The sequence below is a fragment of the Perca fluviatilis genome, chromosome 11 (assembly GCF_010015445.1).
Source record: "Perca fluviatilis chromosome 11, GENO_Pfluv_1.0, whole genome shotgun sequence".
Classification (NCBI taxonomy): domain Eukaryota; kingdom Metazoa; phylum Chordata; class Actinopteri; order Perciformes; family Percidae; genus Perca; species Perca fluviatilis.
In genome coordinates this window covers 16562179-16579681 of record NC_053122.1, presented here as the reverse complement: position 1 = coordinate 16579681, position 17503 = coordinate 16562179, and the positions used below count along the sequence as shown (strand labels likewise).

Here is a 17503-nt window from a genome sequence, read left to right as displayed (position 1 = left end):
ACGGTTGTAAGACCCAGACATAATGTACTTGATGTGTCCTAAATGTGTATTCTTATGCAAGAGTGAGTGCTGAGTGTTTCACAGCATTAGCCATTACTAAAAAGCTTCCATAAAAAACAGGAATAGAACTACATTTTCAAGGGAGAGGCTTGGGGCATGGCACGCACACAAATCAAAAGCTAGGGAAGCACCTTTTTCACTTAAAGGCACTTAATATTTTTGAGTGATGATATTTTAAGCAATAAAAATGTAGCATTTTCCAAAAATTAAACCAAACTATTGTATATTATTGCTCTTCAATAAAACAAAAGAACTTCTTATCCGATTACTCGATTTATCGATGGAATAATCGGTAGCTGCAGCCCTAGTTTCGACGTCTTCTCAATGTACAGGCTCCCAGCCGTCACCACATCAGAGAAACCCTGCTTCCAAAGCTGCTTTGTGAAAAAGCACATCAGCAGCCTGTTGCCCGTTAGTCCAATGTCTCTCATCATTTTAACGGGCATAATATTTCAAACTGCTCTGTCTGCGTGCGGTTTCTACACAGCGCTGTTTTAACAACCACAGTGCTACTCTGTAAATAGCGATTTTTTTTCCACCAACAGGCTGAAACGAAAGCTCTCAGTGTGTAGTCTAACGGTTATAGTTTGCCAAGTCTTTAAATTTGGACAAAATCTTGTGAACTTAGCTGCTGGCATAAACAAACCATCCTCTCCGCTGTATCGGTAAATCCACATGGGTACCTAATATGCACATGTATGACGTCATCGGACTTTGCGTTCTTCATTCTTTCTAAACTCACTCAGTATTTTGATATTAGGAATTATATGATTTATTTTATTGACACTAGCCCGGGGAAATGTCCACGCTTTGAAAAGAAAAAAGGCATGGTACTTTGAAAATACTGTTTTGTTCTAATTGACAACAATATCAGAGAAGGCCAAAATGTCTGAAAACTCCCTCGGACCCCAGGGGGATTATTAAGTACTCATATCGGTACCCAGTATCAACAAGTACCCAAATGTAAGTACTTGTACTTGATCTTAAAAAAAGTGGTATCAGTGCATCCCTATCAAAAGCCTCATAAAATAGCCTAATGTTTGTACACCAGGGGCGTAAATAGGGTTAACTTTACTGGCAGCAAAATAAGGCTCAGCTCACAGAAACACACCCATTAAATGTGTCCGAGAGCCTTAAAAAAAACCTACTACCACAGCTCTGAATGTAGGTTAATGATCAGATACCCAAGCAGCGGGCAAGAACAATGAAGCCTTCACTGCTGATTATGGGTTAAAAAGGAGGGGAGAGGGAATGCGGGAAGGATTAGAGCAAAGGTTAGGACCTAGGCGTGGGTTTCGTTGTATTATTTCCACCACAGTGAAAAGCTCACATGACTGGACCAAACACTGGGGAACTGTTGCTGTTCAACTTTCAAGATATTGGTATTATATAAAACTAGACGATGGTACCAACCATGTCATGGTAGCTAGCATGTCGGGAAGGTGGCCAAATAATTCTCTAAAGTTAGGCTACATTATGGCGAGGGAAAAACTAACCTGGACATTTTCAGTTCTTGCAGAGAAATCTCCAAAAGTCAAAGGTTTTTGATACCAAATTATAAAAAACGTAGGGCAAAGTTATGAGTTGTACACATTGTTAGTAGTGCATCCCACCACACAGCAGCTTAAAGGCCTTTTCTCTTGTTTGCTAAGGGACAGAATTGACGAGGAGGCACATTCACGCAATACAAGTCAATGGAGAGCGGAAAGTGGTTTTCCCCTCCGGTGGGTGTGGCTTTTTATCATATTCCTCAAGGTCTAGGTGTCTTAATGTGGTATTTTGGAGGGATTTTTTATCAGTTTCGCAAGTGGTAAAAAAATTGTTAAATGGTGCGCCAAATCTACCAAATCTGTGTAACAAATGGTAACAACCCAAAAACTGCTGCAACAACTTTGTCCTTAAAACTACCCACACGATTCTAAAACAAAACACATCTCTAACAAGGTGTCACAACCTTAAGGTATCCCCAATCTACTGGGTTCCATATGAGCAACTAGCAGGCCTCCAAGTGAAAAAAATAAAACAATTTTCATCATGACATTAAAGACATGACTCCATCTACACCTGCCACATCCTATTAGGCTTGATGAGATGTCTATCCGATCACAGGCGCGACACGTGTGCCTGAGCTGCAGTGCCAGAGTAAGCCTCGGCAGGGCCAGGTTGTAAAGGTTGAAACAGCGTCTCCGTCTTTAGACTAGAAGGAATACAGACTAACAAGCAAACAAAGTCTTTCATCAACAGTTATGCAGCATGAAGATTAGTAGCAGTTTCATTTCAGTGTATTCACCTTTGGGCTTTAAGATAATGCAGATTATTATTGAGCACACTCAGCAGGTTAAGTTCTACTACTTTATTGTGCACATTAATAATAAAATTGTCAACACACAGGTTAAACTTCTCCTAGTGTTCTTGTTGCACAATGCAACTGACCAAAAAGATAATTTGTCAATTAAGCAGTATATACTCACTACTAGAGAAGAAAACAAAGTGAGAAACTCCATTTTAAACTGGTAAATATCAGCCCAGCTTTTCATTTAGCAATAAATAATACAGGCTTCATTTACAATACATTATTCATTCACAAAGAAAATTGGTGTCTTTAAAAGGTAGGATTTTTCCAGATTTTTTTAATTAAGCCTTAAGATCAATTTCGAAAAGATGTTTTTTCAATTCCTCTTTTTAGTCAACTTTAGCATGGGTGTGTAAACTTATGCAATCCACTGTAGCTTAGATTTAGTTAAATTAAATGATGTCATAGGGCTACAACTTGTGATTAATTTCTTTATTAATTAATCTGCCGATTATTATTATTTTTTTGCATTAACAGACTGATCGTTATCTTGAGTCTATAAAGTGCCAGAAAAAAATGTGAAAATGCTGATCACAAAAGTGATGTCTCCAATTTTCAATCACAGAAAACTATGAAAAGCACCAAATATTCACATATGAAAAGCTGATATTTTTTTTGCCACTTTTGCTTGACACTACAGTCTAAATTTACAGTAAAAGAGAAGAATATTCCCATGCCCAGAAGTAACAAATCACACGCAGCAACCATATCCAGCCACACTAGCATTTCAGCATTGATGTATTTCTATAGTCAGCACTGCATCAGAACCAGCATATTGAGATTTTGATTCTCAAGTATTCCATTTAAAACATTAACCTGTGTGGGGCTAAAAGGACATGATCCCAGGTGCTGTCAAAGAGATGAGCTTCTGTGTCAAAGAGGAATTTAACACTTGATTGCTGTGAATATTCACTGTATGGGGAGTTTGAGCTTTTGCCTTCCTTTTGCCATCTTCCAATACCTTCATTATAAACATGAGACCATGGACGCAATTTGTTCCAACTGCTATTGATGATCTTAACACTTACACAAAGTATTACAGAATGGACAGCTGGTCTGACAACCTCCCATTTAACACTAAAGTGCATCAAGACACAATAAACACCATTTCAGATACAAAAGTAACCTCCTACTCTATTGTGATTTCAGATTATGTGTTGCTGGGACTGCTAATACTGGCAAACACTAATCTATCCCAGTATACTAACCCTGGTCTAAATATTTGGCCAAAAATGTCAAACTTGTATTGGTCAACAAATAAATGCATGATGTTGTAGTAGTAGTAGTAGTAGTAGTAGTAGTAGGCTGGAGGGCTTTTACGGTGATGCAGCAGTAGCCACAATACTAAACTGTTATGGTATCATAGCCACTAAGGGCCAACTCCGTTCTCCCTCTTGACAAAAAAGGCATTTAAAAAATATCCAAAACTAGATTCAGAGCAACCTTTAGTTAGAAGAGGCCAGAAACTGAGGAATGCTGTCATCTGGAAATATGAGAATGTACGACCAGTTGGGAAACAATTACTCCCACGTTACTCAACGAGATTGCGCAGCCATGCACATACTCTTTGTTACATCATGATAATACTAATATACAAACATCACCTCATCTTTTTCCACTGCTGCTTTTTTCATTGCACTGACAACACAACTCCTGTTTAATTTATTTTAAAGCAATCTACTTTATCCAGGATAGTCATTTCAACTCCTTTCTCTCTGACTTTAGAGACTATTTAAAATTCTATTTTAAATGTTAATGAGTTTTGGTTTTATTATATTAAATGTTTAAAATTAACCTACGCTTGAAATTTTAACCTAAAACACAACTGAAATAGTTTGCATTCCTCTAAACTGTAAAGTAATATATGAACACAATTAAACATGTTCGACACAATGTTGCTTCATTTATTCAATCTTTCAATGTTTGTTTCCAATTTCTAATAAATGTCTGTAAAGCACTTTGGAACAGCCTTGTGTATGGGCTATATAAATAAATGTTTCTTGCCTTACTACTGCATATAGATTAATTACATTTAACTGAACAAAAATATAATGCTATAATGTTGGTTTAGAAGCCTTTATCTGGAAATTGTGACAGTTACATTTCATTACAGTCCAATGCGCACTACATGTAGCTACATGCTAATGCCAAGGAAAGCAGTAATCTTGGCTGCCCATGTTAATTTCCCCCAAATTTCAGATCATATGCCTGCTGGAACATGTCCGTGTTTTACTACTGTGAGTCCATTCAGCTTGACAGATATCACACATAGCTAATGAACAATTCCAGATGCATAACACTACTTTATTATATTTTGTGCCAAAATATGAACAAAAACATTTCAGTCAAGGGAGCTTGTTTGCTAGCTATCCACCGCTAAGGAAACTCCAGCACATAGACACCTTAGGATACGTAAAACAGGTGATTTAACGTTACAGCTCATTTTACATACAGTTTAGCTACAAAACAATACGCTCAGGGAACATTACTACGTTTCTTTCATGTTGGTTTTGAGCGGTACGCATCCCCACCAAGCTGGAGAACATTTTAAATAGTAAGTGAATACAGCTTGTCGCGGGAATACGTCGTCTCCTGCAGCGGGGAGTGAGGCAGTAGGACCGCAGGGTGTGCTAGCTTCTGGGGTCTGATAAACAGTAAATTAATCAAAATTCAGTGCGCACAATGCTATTTTTCAAGCTACTGTAGCTGTCATATTCTACGGTTTCATGGTAAAAACAGCAGTCAAGGCTTTCGTCCGTTTGTCACTCTGCCTGAGGAGAAACTGTTGTACTCGCGCTGTTTATTTGGTTGTCATGACTTGGTGAGTGATTGATGTCCTGTCACCGTTCCAGTTGCTCACCCTCAATTTAGTTAAAAATGTTTAATAATTCTACACAAAAAGGGGATGCAACAAAGCCAATGAAAATACATGCACAGAAGTGTTCCTGTGAATTAAATACTCAACCTATTTTGCAGCAAGAAGGTCCATGGCCCTCTGAAAGCATCACTGTAAGAGCCAGAGTAAACAGGATATGATCGCTTTCTTTGGCATCAGCAAAGTATAGCAGCCCAGCAATGAAGAAACCAAACCACATGCCAATTGTCAAATTGTCTCCCCCCTGTAACTATCAATGCACACTTTTATCTCTCTCACTGCTCATTCATAAAAAGGAAACTTTAAGGGCTCATTAATAATTAAAAATCTAGAATGTTGTAATATTACAACACCGCTTTTTCTTCTTTCTGCATTGTCATGCTGTATTCCCTGCAGGAAGGTCAAAGACTCAAAATATCAGACTTTAAAAAGGACATGGTGGAGTATCGAGGCAACATCAGCCGTTCTACACAGAGATACTACATTTAAACGTACCAAACAAAAGCTACGTTCTGCACACATTTAGCTGCTGGCAAAGGCTAGCACATGTTGTGTAATCAGGAGGCTCCACCCTCTTCACACAAAGACATACACACACTTGCTGGGCCAGACGCAGATACCTGGCTGATGGAGCCAACTGCAGATGCCAGGCTAGAGGCACTTCCTATCAGAAACAGCACTAGTGCTTTTACAGTCTTGTTTGAACTGCAACACAATAAATGTGGTCTACAACGTGAGGTAAAAGTGATACAGAGCAGAATTTAAGCTGGCTCCTTGTATTGTGGGATTTTTTTGTTTAATTCATTACAACCTTTCCAACCTAGTTAGAAGGAATAAGGGCTGGGTCGGTTTCTGGTTTTGCCTGTCCGGTCTGGGGTACGAGCTTAAACCGGTTTGATTACAGGGTTTCCCCCGGGTTTTTAAGAGCACTTGAAGACGTATGCTAATTTGCATGTTGGTGACGTCATCGCACAATTATTTACATAAAGCTTAGTGGTTGTTGGTTGCAATGAGGAAGAGATCACTAAAGCAAAACTTGGAGGAGCAGCTTGTCATTAAATTAGAATAGCTGGTCCACCTTAAAAAAGGTCAGCCCACCTTAAGTTAGTGAGCCTGTGCTGAAGTTGTTGCAAGCTCTGTGGCTAACTCCCTTCACTTTAACCAGCAAGTAGCAAGCAAGACACAGACTTGGGAGTTGTAGCTTTTATTCACAAGAGATAAACTGTACACAGACTGCACTGTTACGTGTCCAGATGCTGCAGCTGCCGCTGTGTGCGCAACATGCATTATGTGTGTTGTGGCTGTGACACGGTTTGTGCCGTTTGTACACAAACCATCATGTGGCACGTGTGCAGAAGACAACAAGCTTCCCGTGCGTTGGCTCGTCCAGATGCTCTCAACCTTGTTTTTACGTTCATACACTTAGGCAGTGCACAAAATCGCTTAGGCATGTGCCGTATAATGGCTTGAAAGCCTGGATTTTATGTAAACTGGCTAAACCAGCATTTATCATTTTGACATGTGCCGACGGCGTCACATCGCTACATCCAACTTGTATTGCATTAGTAATAAGCAATATGACAACGGTATTAACATAATATTATGTCTGTTTATTAGCAGACTAATGGAGCCACTAGTGTCTAACAGACAGTGCGCAATTTACTGCCAAGCCTAGGCCGGCAACATGACGATGGGAGGGGGAGATGCGTTGTGTTTGTGCACGTTGTTGGCTGTAGCAACTCCAAGTCAGCCAGCCCAAACCCCCAGCGCTAGGTCTGGCCCTGGCTGAATTTAAGTTGCTATACCGCAAACTGAAGGTCTGTCTCCGGACCACCACTGCAAAATGAACATAACGCAAACACAGCATGCGTGGACTCCGTTGCGGTGGGGGGCGTGACGGTCATTTGTTGACATTAGTGGTCTCCAATTTCTAGCTAACATTATCTAGTGTTGCAAACGGTTGGTGCTGGGTTTCAGGAGCGCACATTAACGTCACATCCTATGGATTTTCTTAGAAAAAAAAACCCTTTACAGTCCTTCACATAGAAATCAGTCCACAGGCTGTTAGGCAATCGAGAAAGTCAGGGATGGTCTCATTTTTTAAAGTTACGTTACAATCCGTTCACCCATTGGCAATGAAAAGCGATAAATACATGTAAAAACAATTTGTACACTGCTCCAAGCCTAGAAGGTATCTTAAACAAAAAGGAGGAGAAGAGTAAAATAAAAACTCTGGCCGTTTTGGGGGGATTCCCTGAAGATACTGCCCTGGTGTGATCACTCAAAGCAAAAAAGAGGAACTGCTTTCATAGTATGTTAAAGGCCAAGACTTTCACAGCTTTATTAACGCCAGAATTCATAACAGGCCCATGTTGCTGATGAAGTGCTGCAAGATGGCAGAAGGATTAGACCTAGAAGACAAAATATAAGTCCAAGCATCTCATAGCCAGCTAGACTAAGCCTCTCATGACAAAGGTCCTTAGCACAAAAGGGCGCCAACTTTACGAGTCATCTTATGATTCACGTGAAGAAGAAAAAAAAGAGCCCAAACACAGCTGACAACCTGCATGTGGAGGTGGTGGAGACAGGCACGGTAATACACGCCGCGAGTCGCTGTGGATTTGTGTCCGTCCTGCAAGTGGTTTTAGGAAAGTGGTGTCCATGACAATGTACAGAACATCAACACCGGCACAAGCCTACAGCTGCCCGCAGACACGGAGTGCGGAAAGTGTGTCAGAGCCTCGCAGACAGGTGAACTGAGACTCGGTTTCCTGCGTGTCGGTCAACGGTTAATGACCGGTCAACATTTATTTTCAGTGTGCTTTCTTTTGGAAGGCTGGCTGCCAAAAATCGGCACTTACTAGCTAATTAATTAGCCTGAGGTAAACGCTAGCTATAAGTAAACAGAAGTGACGTGGTGGCTGGCGTCTGGTGTGTGCGAGTGTTAATTTCGGACCCTGCCTCCACCTCTGTGACTTATTGTGAAGGTCACTTACCTACCCTGCCAACTCTTATTTTCCTTATGTTTAATTACTTAATATACCATGCAAAAATGTGTGATGCACAAAACATTTGACTTGGACATATCCATCAGGCCCATTTAGGTATGCAACAAGCTAGTTCCCTATTAGGTACAAAGGCAAATGAATAAAAAAAATAAAACAATAAGACGGCAAAGTGCATTATGTCTTATCCACTCATCCTGCAAACTGAAAAACAAATCAATTGTGATGAAAAACTAATCTATCCCAAATGAAAAAGAAAACTCAAAAGCAAGACAGACGAATATTTCAAACTGACCAAATCGACTTATTGGCTGAATGTCACAAAGTTTTTTTAGACCAGCACCATAGCAGGGCTGCAAGCATGTTCCATCAGTAATTTATCCAGTTTTTCAATTAACTGATTAAGCTAACCATTTTACTACTAAAATACAATTATGTCAAGGAACACGAATGAAATGCTTCCAAAATTACCCAAGTCTATTAGCCAAAAAAATGAACTATTTGTGTAGGGGGGGAAAAAACTCTTGGTAAAGATTTTGTCACAATTGAGTAGCTGGTTTCTATATACACATTAAAAACCTCATAAATCTCAAAACCTCAAATCTGTTCGGGACACACCGAACAGATTTGAGTCTCTGACCTCGCCAGACTGTCCCACGGCCGATAATCAGCCTGATGTGTCCCGGCCTTTAAACTATTCTGTAGCTTGCTAAAATGTCATGGGTTTTACTGGCTCGTTAGCTGTGTAAATGTTAAAGCTACGTGTATTCATATTTTAATAAGTGTTCTGCTACATATGTTTAGCCTGTGTTCCGATGTGACATTTACTTGGGGGGGAGGGGGGGGAGCGAGCCTTGATAATATTGCTGTGTTTCTTATTGCATAGCTGATAGATGTGCAGATTGTTTAATAGTACTTGTGCAGCCACGTGTTGATATTCAGGTTGTGTTAGGGCAATTTGCTAGCAACAAACATGCAATCGCTAGTAAACAGACCAGCGCTGTTGAGCCATGTGCTTAGCTATTAAAAGGTGTATTACACGGTTTTCTCCATTATGGATATGTGTGTTGTAATAGATGTGGCTTATTCTCAGTTTGTCTTACTGAGCAATATGTTACATTTATGATAATTATTACAAAGAAATGAATGTAATTCTTAGTGTTGTTTCTTGTTATATGCTGGTGGCTATAACATTTAGTTTTGGGTAAATAATGTTCATAGTAAGTCAGATGCTTATTAATGTGCATTATTTGCTTATATTTCAGAACCACATCCAACTTCACATGTAATGTCAAATACAACTTCATAGTTAACTTCATTTTCGAGTTGTAAAGAAATCTTCCTGGATCTCAAAGTCAGACATCTCTGGTTCAAGTTCTTACCGGACACCCTACAGCGGGCCGTGTTTCAGTAGCCAGTTTTCAATAGTTTTTATTGCCTATATTTTTGTAATATGATAAACACTGTTACACTTTTTGAAACTATTTCAGCTTGTGTAGGCCTATCAGTGCTTTCTGAACATATTGAACACACTTTTAAAAATACCGCAATAATACAGAGATAATTTTGGTCACTATAACCGTGAGGTTAAATTTTCATACCGTTACATCCCTACGTCGGGGACATCCTTCCACCAAACGCCCCAATTTTTTCTCCACGCTGCACCAACAAATGACAAGACTGTGTGACACCATGTGCACAGGCACTGTGGGTAAGCAATAAAAACAAAGAAAAAGCTTCGGGAGGAGCAACAAAAACAAGATCAAAATGAGTCAGTCAAGGAAAGCCTTCTAAAAAAAAAGATGAGGAAGAAGAAATTAACATATCCAACACCAATTCTGAAAAAAAAAGCACTCAGTCTCATAGAACAGCAGCTTGTGAAATTGACATGCATCAGTCAAGGTCACCCAATATCTGGCCATTGGCTGTTGTTAAATTCACCCCATACATGTAGTGGGCATGGAGATTTAATGGTGGCATTAGCCAGTTGGCCATAACAGTCAAAGACACATACTTTGAAAGCAATGTTTGCATTGCAAAAAACTGTATGGTGATATATTGCGATATAAATGACTTTTCCTCACCCTATTCACACACTACAACCTTTAGCACAGTGGGACTTCTCATTCAATCTCAGCCTAATAACTATCTGATGCATCCTCAGTTACCAAGTACACTTGCATGATCTTTATCGAATCTCATGTCCTTTTTCCTCAACGTGGTTGAATATTGAGAACTTTTCATAAACTTATCATGGACACTTACAGAGTACCTACTGAGAACGACCCCAAAAACATGTTTGGTAAAGTTGGAGAATTTGATTACACTGTCACATTAACAAAAAGCATGCTAATTGCACTGCTTGCTAATCGCACCACATACAATTAACTTCAAACTGGCTGGGTGTGCAGACCATCAACCTTGACATCAGGCACCATGCTTGCACCTGATGTGCATATATTGTGCTAATAAAAGAAGAATAAGATACATTTTTAAAAAGCATTCTATAATCTCTTTACTGCAAGGGCTATGCCAAGCAACATTTTTGTTTATTGTAGTAGCTAAATAAAAAAGGTACTAAAACAAATGTTAGCGGGCTGTTAGCGGGACTACTCACCAAACTCTCACATAACATTATGTATTACTATGTCATAACATAATTTGAAGTTTTGCTCTCCTCAAATATCTTAATTGCTGTTGAGTTTTAGAAACAATAAATATCAAAGTAACAAGATTATTTAAAAAGCCCTTTGTAATTACAGCACCGGTGCATTTCCTGGTCATCCAGGACTACATTTAACAGCTAGTCCTGTTCTTTAGATTAGTCATGTCAAAACATGACGTGTCATGGAAGACTGAAAGTGCCCAGGTTGTCATTTAACCCAAAGTACATTACCTCAGTCAATGTTATCGATTAGTTTCTCCTCTCTGGTTTTAGGTATGATTAAGAGTGAAATGACTAAGTGTAGTTTGTAGTTTCTGTTACTCTCAGTCTTCCATGGTAATTTGACAACCTTGCCATCGGCTTTTAAAAAAAGACTTTATGCAAAACCCTGTGAGAACACGTGGCAACTAATTAAATAAAAAACACAGACTGATGCCACCACCCAATCATCACACAAGGTGAATTTAACAATAGCAAATGGCCAAATATTGATTGGCTTTGATGACTTTAAAGCCAATAGGCAATTTCTTTTGAAGGTATGTAGATCTGTTGTATTAAAAACACCCCTTGTGGCTGATAATGCCTTGCGACTGGTGAAATGCTAATTTTACATAAATCTTAACATAGGGTCTAGGGTTGGGATCCCAGCCGAATGACAAAGCAGATTTTGGTGCCTCATTTCGGGGCCACTTACATGCCTGCGCTGCTCTCTGGTAGGGCTGCACAATATATTGTTTATCCTCATCGCAATATCAAATGACGCAATAAACACATTGCGAAAGGCTGCAACATATCGCAAAAGACACTTAGGGATTTTTTTCTGTTAGTTGAAAGAAACTATAATTAGAAAACTGCACTATAAAATGTAACCCACTTTTTTGTGGTGCATTTTATATTCAATGTTAAATAAAATAATGTTGGAAAAGATTTCCTTTCATTTCGTTTTTAATTCTACAAGCAATTTGTTGTATTTTAGCAGAATACTGAAAGCAGTAGAAAGACAGAACTGAGTACACTTTAATATCAGTTTATTTATTTCAAGTAATTAATTATCGTGATATTCAACAACATTATCCCATATCTCATATATATCTTATATTGTGCAGGCCTATTCTCCGCTGCTCCGAAACGGACATTAGAGGCAACAGAAGCATGACTGCATGTGACGCTAGTTAACACTACACTTGGCACAAGGTAACATTATCCTACTGTAAAGCTCGTAGCTGGCTAAAACACGGTTAAAATGCTGACAGCTAATCGGTCTAACATGTGGCTGTATTGCACTTGAAAGGATTCCAACACTGGGACCTACAACAGTCTGCAGATAAAGACAAAGAGTAGCTGCACCATGGCCACTGCCGCTGTCAGGAGTTGTCGGAGAAACAACCCCGACGGGATATAATGTGGCATTGAATTGACCCTTCGCAAAGCCACGCCCGAAAACCGCCACAGGCCAATCGTGTCTTAGCAACCCTAACTAGGCACGGGAGGTCGGTCAAGTTTTCGAGCGAGGGAAACAAGCCGAAGCGTTTTGCCTATGGATTGTGCAAATCTGATACCCGGTGTCCTAAAAGTTTGGACGGGGGGGTGGAATTTTCTTTCCCTTCCCAAAACCTAGAATGCAAATTTCGGTTCCTCGTTTCGGTTCTGACTGAAATATTTTCCCTCTGTCGCTCCGGACAACAGCAGACTCTTTTCTTTCTCCCTTTTCTGCCGAGTGGCGCACATGCCCGCTCGCGGTGTGAAGCGCATGTCCACGCTATTCTTGGAAATGCACTATACTATCCCTGCTGATAGACGGCTTTTTGTACACAGTCCGAAACTGACGTAAAAATATCACTTTCTCTGTAGTCTACCGTTAGCTAGCTACCGTAATATCTGTCCTCTCTGAAAATTGACAGAGAGCAGAGCTCTGACACAAACACACACACAGAGCTGCAGACGATGCAAACTACGTCGGCTCTGCAGTTTTGTTGAAGTCACAGTGAGTCACGGAAATGCTGATAAAGTGGTTTCAAGTGTGGTTACAGGTTTTCATAACTTCACGCAGCCAGCGTTTGCTGCGATATGATATTAATGGCGAGCCAAAAGCGGTCGCGGTGCTGTTGACGTTACACTTCCTCGGAGATGAGCAGGCAGGCACAACAGTGGTTTCTGTGCCCTGGGGGCTGACTGACAGGCTGAGGTTGTAAGGCAAGGCAGCTTGATTTCTACAGCACCTTTCAGCAACAAGGCAATTCAAAGTGCTTTTCATGAAACATTAAAGAGCAATTAAAAACAGTCATGATGAAAATAATATACAAATACAATAATAAACAAAATATATATATATTTGTTACTGTCATGACAGCGATGGGGCTGTCAGTTTACGTTATATGTTGCATCTTCAAAAGTGACACTGAATTTGAAACAGCACATTGTAATTTCTGCATCTATCATCAAAGTATTTATTAGTAATACAGTGGAAATTAGTAGAAATGTGAATATTTGGTTAGCATGTTGATTTACGGTGTGCGCCCCTAAGCTTTCTGGTTGTGCCCCTAAAATTTTCCGTTGGGGGGCCACTGTGCTCCTAGTGAAAAAAGTTAGTCTGGAGCCCTATAAAGTTTGAAGCTGGTTGGCATACCAACCCAACATTTATTTTGTTGTTACTTGTTAATAGTGTAACTGTTATTTGTTAAATTATTGTAGTTATGCGTTAGGTGACTTAGGTTTACTTATTATAAATTTAAGTACTTTAAAACGTTAATATATTGTTCAATTTAAATCATTTTCAATTTAAAAAAAAAAAAAAACTCCCTTTTGTCATTTTTCAGTTTTTCAAGAATCGGTTTAGGAATCGGAATCGTTTTAAAAGTACCGGTTCGGCATCGGAATCGTAAAAAATCCAAACGGTACCCAACCCTACTTGCGCTGGGACCTAGGCTTTAGCTTCAATTTTGATGAAATTATTCTCTAATTGGCTGCATATTATGTCGTGGATAGATCCCTCGAATGCATACTGCAGTCCCTTTTGTCTTGCTCCCTCAGATATTTCACCTGTTCGCTAAAAATAACCATTTATCTCCTTGGGAATGTCTAACACCGGTGCATACATACTGTAATCATAGACAGTATATAAGAATGGACCAACAGACCCCGTTGCTCTGGACGGAGACCAGTGAAGGCTATTAGAAGCACTTTTCCGATGATCGCCAGCTTTACTGCGCAGCCTCCAACTGAGAGAGACAACGTAAATGTGACATGAGCAACGTGTCTGAAAGTTGTAAGTGTTCGGGTAGCTGTGCCAAGAGAAATCTCAATCATTCCCAATCTTACAGAGACGGAGAGCGTAGGTATATGTAAGGAGATAACATGGGCACAAGCTAATTACTGCCAACTAAAATGCTAGTTAACATTAGTAATTAAACCTAAACACCTCATGTAAGTCGAAACTGCCTGCGAGCGTCTCCTGTACTATACGGTAATTCCTCTACTATGTGACACAATCATTAGCCTATTTTTACAAAAACGTCTGCTACGGAGCCATAACGTGAGGTACAAGGTAATGGAGCCTTTTATACATTGCCGTGTTTCTTTAGAAATAAACAACAGACAAAGTCTTTAAACGCTTCAGATGTAAAGTTATTCACTGTCAAGTGACGTCAAAATGAATGCTAGTCAGTGGAATGCTAACGGGAGGTGATGGCTTTGTAGCATCAAAATTGCACCATAGGAGGTTCGAGTTCTGAAGCGAAGCTTAACCCCTTGACTGTAATAGACATGCCAGGCGAGAAAGCTTGTCAGGCGTAGCAACAGTAACTAAGGGGGCCGGGGCTTAGCGAAGGGTCAATTGCACCTTGGATTCTCATGGTGCACTCAATGTTGTTGTAAAGTACTCCTCTGCCATCTAATGGTTCTTTTTGTCGTTTAACAGCAATTGACTGGTGAAATAAGTTGTTGTTATTGGTTATTATTATTACATTTTAAATAAATCATTTAAATTTGGTATGGCCTTACCGACAAATAAGCTGTTCTTTAAATGGACAATTCCGGCGCAAAACGAACCTAGGGGTTATTAACTGATGTGTACCTACTCTGTCGCTCTCTGGGACATGTTTTCATGCTAATCGAATGAGTTTGGAGCTTTGACGAGGCTACCGCGGACCGCTGGTTAGCTTACAATGCTAGTATTTGGGGCATGGGGACACTTAAATTAAATCGTTATTTAATACCACTAAAAAGGCTCGAAATATCACCACACCATAACGTTAGCATAATGAGGGTTTCCAAGATGGCTCCCACAAGTAAACATGAACGCGACTGTCTTTATAATCTATCTTTTTCATAAACTATCTGTACACTTACAATTTTGTCAATGCTTCGGTTCACATTTAGGGACCCTCATTATGCTAACGTTACGGTGTGGTGATATTTCGAGCCTTTTTAGTGGTATTAAATAACTTAATTTGAGTGTCCCCATGCCCCAAATACTAGCATTGTAAGCTAACCAGCGGTCCGCGGTAGCCTCATCAAAGCTCCAAACTCATTCGATTAGCATGAAAACATGTCCCAGAGAGCGACAGAATAGGTACACATCAGTTAATAACCTCTAGGTTCGTTTTGCGCCGGAATTGTCCTTTACTGTCTTAATTTTTTAAGTATCAGTTCAGGCGCTGGCACCGTTTTAAAAGTATTGTTTTAGCTCCAGTTCTAAGAGAAATATTTTTTACATCAACGTAATTAGCTTGTTATCTTGTGACCATTGAGTTAATGAAATAATCATTCAGCGATCATGACGACATGTTTTCAGATGTATTGTTGACAAACCCCTTTTTTTTTTCCTTTTTTAGCGTAATTGCTTGGTGATCACAAGTAGTGCTCAGCAACAGAAAGGCTAACTGTTCTGTCGTGATCACAAAAGGAACAAACCTTGTACTGTTGAGATAAGATTTTATTTTAGAAATTTTGCAAAAGAAAAACATAAAAAATAGTAACTCCTGTTTGTCTATTCATGGCAATTCCAGCAAGGTCCTGCATTTTTAGGCTCTATGCCTTTGCCTTACAAAAGACCTTCAATATATTGCATATCTGACGAATGCTGTTGTATTTATTCATCCTATTTGAATACATTGTTTGTAATGTTCGAATAATCTACAATTTCTGTTTTTATTATTATTATTATTATTATTATTATTATTATTATTATTATTATTAGATTATATTGTTCATATATTCATGTTTGTCTTATGTCTTAAAACTCCATGGCAAAATATTTCTCTTCCCTCCCAATATTAATAGTACATAAAAAAATATATGCATGAGATGAATAGCACTTTAAATACTTGCAATTTGCCTGTGGTGCATTTTAGATTTGTATAAGCTTCATTTGAGTGTATATAAATGTCTACCAAAAAAATCTCTTTCACTTTAGGCATTTAAAATGTAAGGTCGACGTTTTGTTGGCTCAGAGCGCGCGTTACACGGACAGCCATCTAAAACAGGCAGCTTTTGTATCAGGCAACACACCCCCAAGATGTCACAGTCATTGCCTGGGAGGCGTAAGCTCCTGATTATTCAAGCTAACGTTATGCTAGTTCATTGTATACACTTAGCAAAACATAACTATATACGTACACTAGATTTATACTAGCTATTATGCAAACAACTGCGCTGGTTGAACATAAACGGCGGCGTTGGCTAGATAATTGCAGACAACACCACCCACCTCACAGTAATGTCGCTTGTGCTTGTCTTCAATGACCAGCCAGCAATATGTTGTTGAGCGCTAAAACGTGTGGTTAGTAAACATAACGAGTTACGGTATAAATGTCCTGAAATGCGTTGCAGAAGTAAATGTGTTGTGCAACGTTTCGGTTACTCTGTGGCCAACATAAAGGATATTTCAGTTTATTGTTTTAATGGCAATATTTAACACGAGTTCAGCACAGCCCGAGACAAAAGCTCACTGCAGCCCCTTCACTGCCCTCACAACGTCCCCCCCCTCCCCAGCGCTTGATCAAGCTAGCTAGCAAGCTCGTTTCCAGCCCGACATAGCCTCGCTAGCTGGGGTTAACCCAGCTCACTCTGCTTCGTCCCGACATTTTCCTAGTGGCTTTCTGTTCTCTCGCTAAAAGACAGTGAGCTATTACGCAGATATGGGTGAAATTCCAGTTAGCGAAGAGAAAGTACTCAGTGTGTACAACGCACGTGGCACACAACTATAGCAAGCCCACGCAGACACATAACATTCAATTTTGGCACGCAGTTTACTTCACGTTAGCCTACCATTAGCCTGCTCGCTGTAGAACGTAGCCAGATGGCTAACGTTAACTAGGATTTTACTCCCATATGATCTGACGCAATCAAACAACAAACCTTGTTTTGCGCTTACCTTTAAACTGGGTCACACGTATCCCACCGATTCATTCAGGTTCTGCTATATGTGAATATTGCGCAAGATAAACAGTTATTTCCTAAATATTGGACGTTAACCGTAGCCTACGGCTGTGTGACGTTCATCGCTGGTTTTGAAAACATCCCAGCCGTTCGTTCGTCGCCCGTCC

The 17503-nt window shown here is 39.7% G+C and overlaps 1 protein-coding gene across 4 annotated transcripts in view; it reads right to left on the bottom strand.

The window, feature by feature from the left end:
- ankrd12 (ankyrin repeat domain 12) overlaps positions 1–17486 on the bottom strand; it is a 47268-nt gene extending 29782 nt beyond the window's left edge. For all 4 annotated transcript variants that reach the window (XM_039815827.1, XM_039815828.1, XM_039815829.1 and 1 more), the window contains exon 1: positions 17332–17486. The gene's annotated coding sequence lies outside the window, so the exon portion shown is untranslated. The remainder of the gene's footprint in view (positions 1–17331) is intronic.
- Positions 17487–17503: the final 17 nt, after the last annotated feature.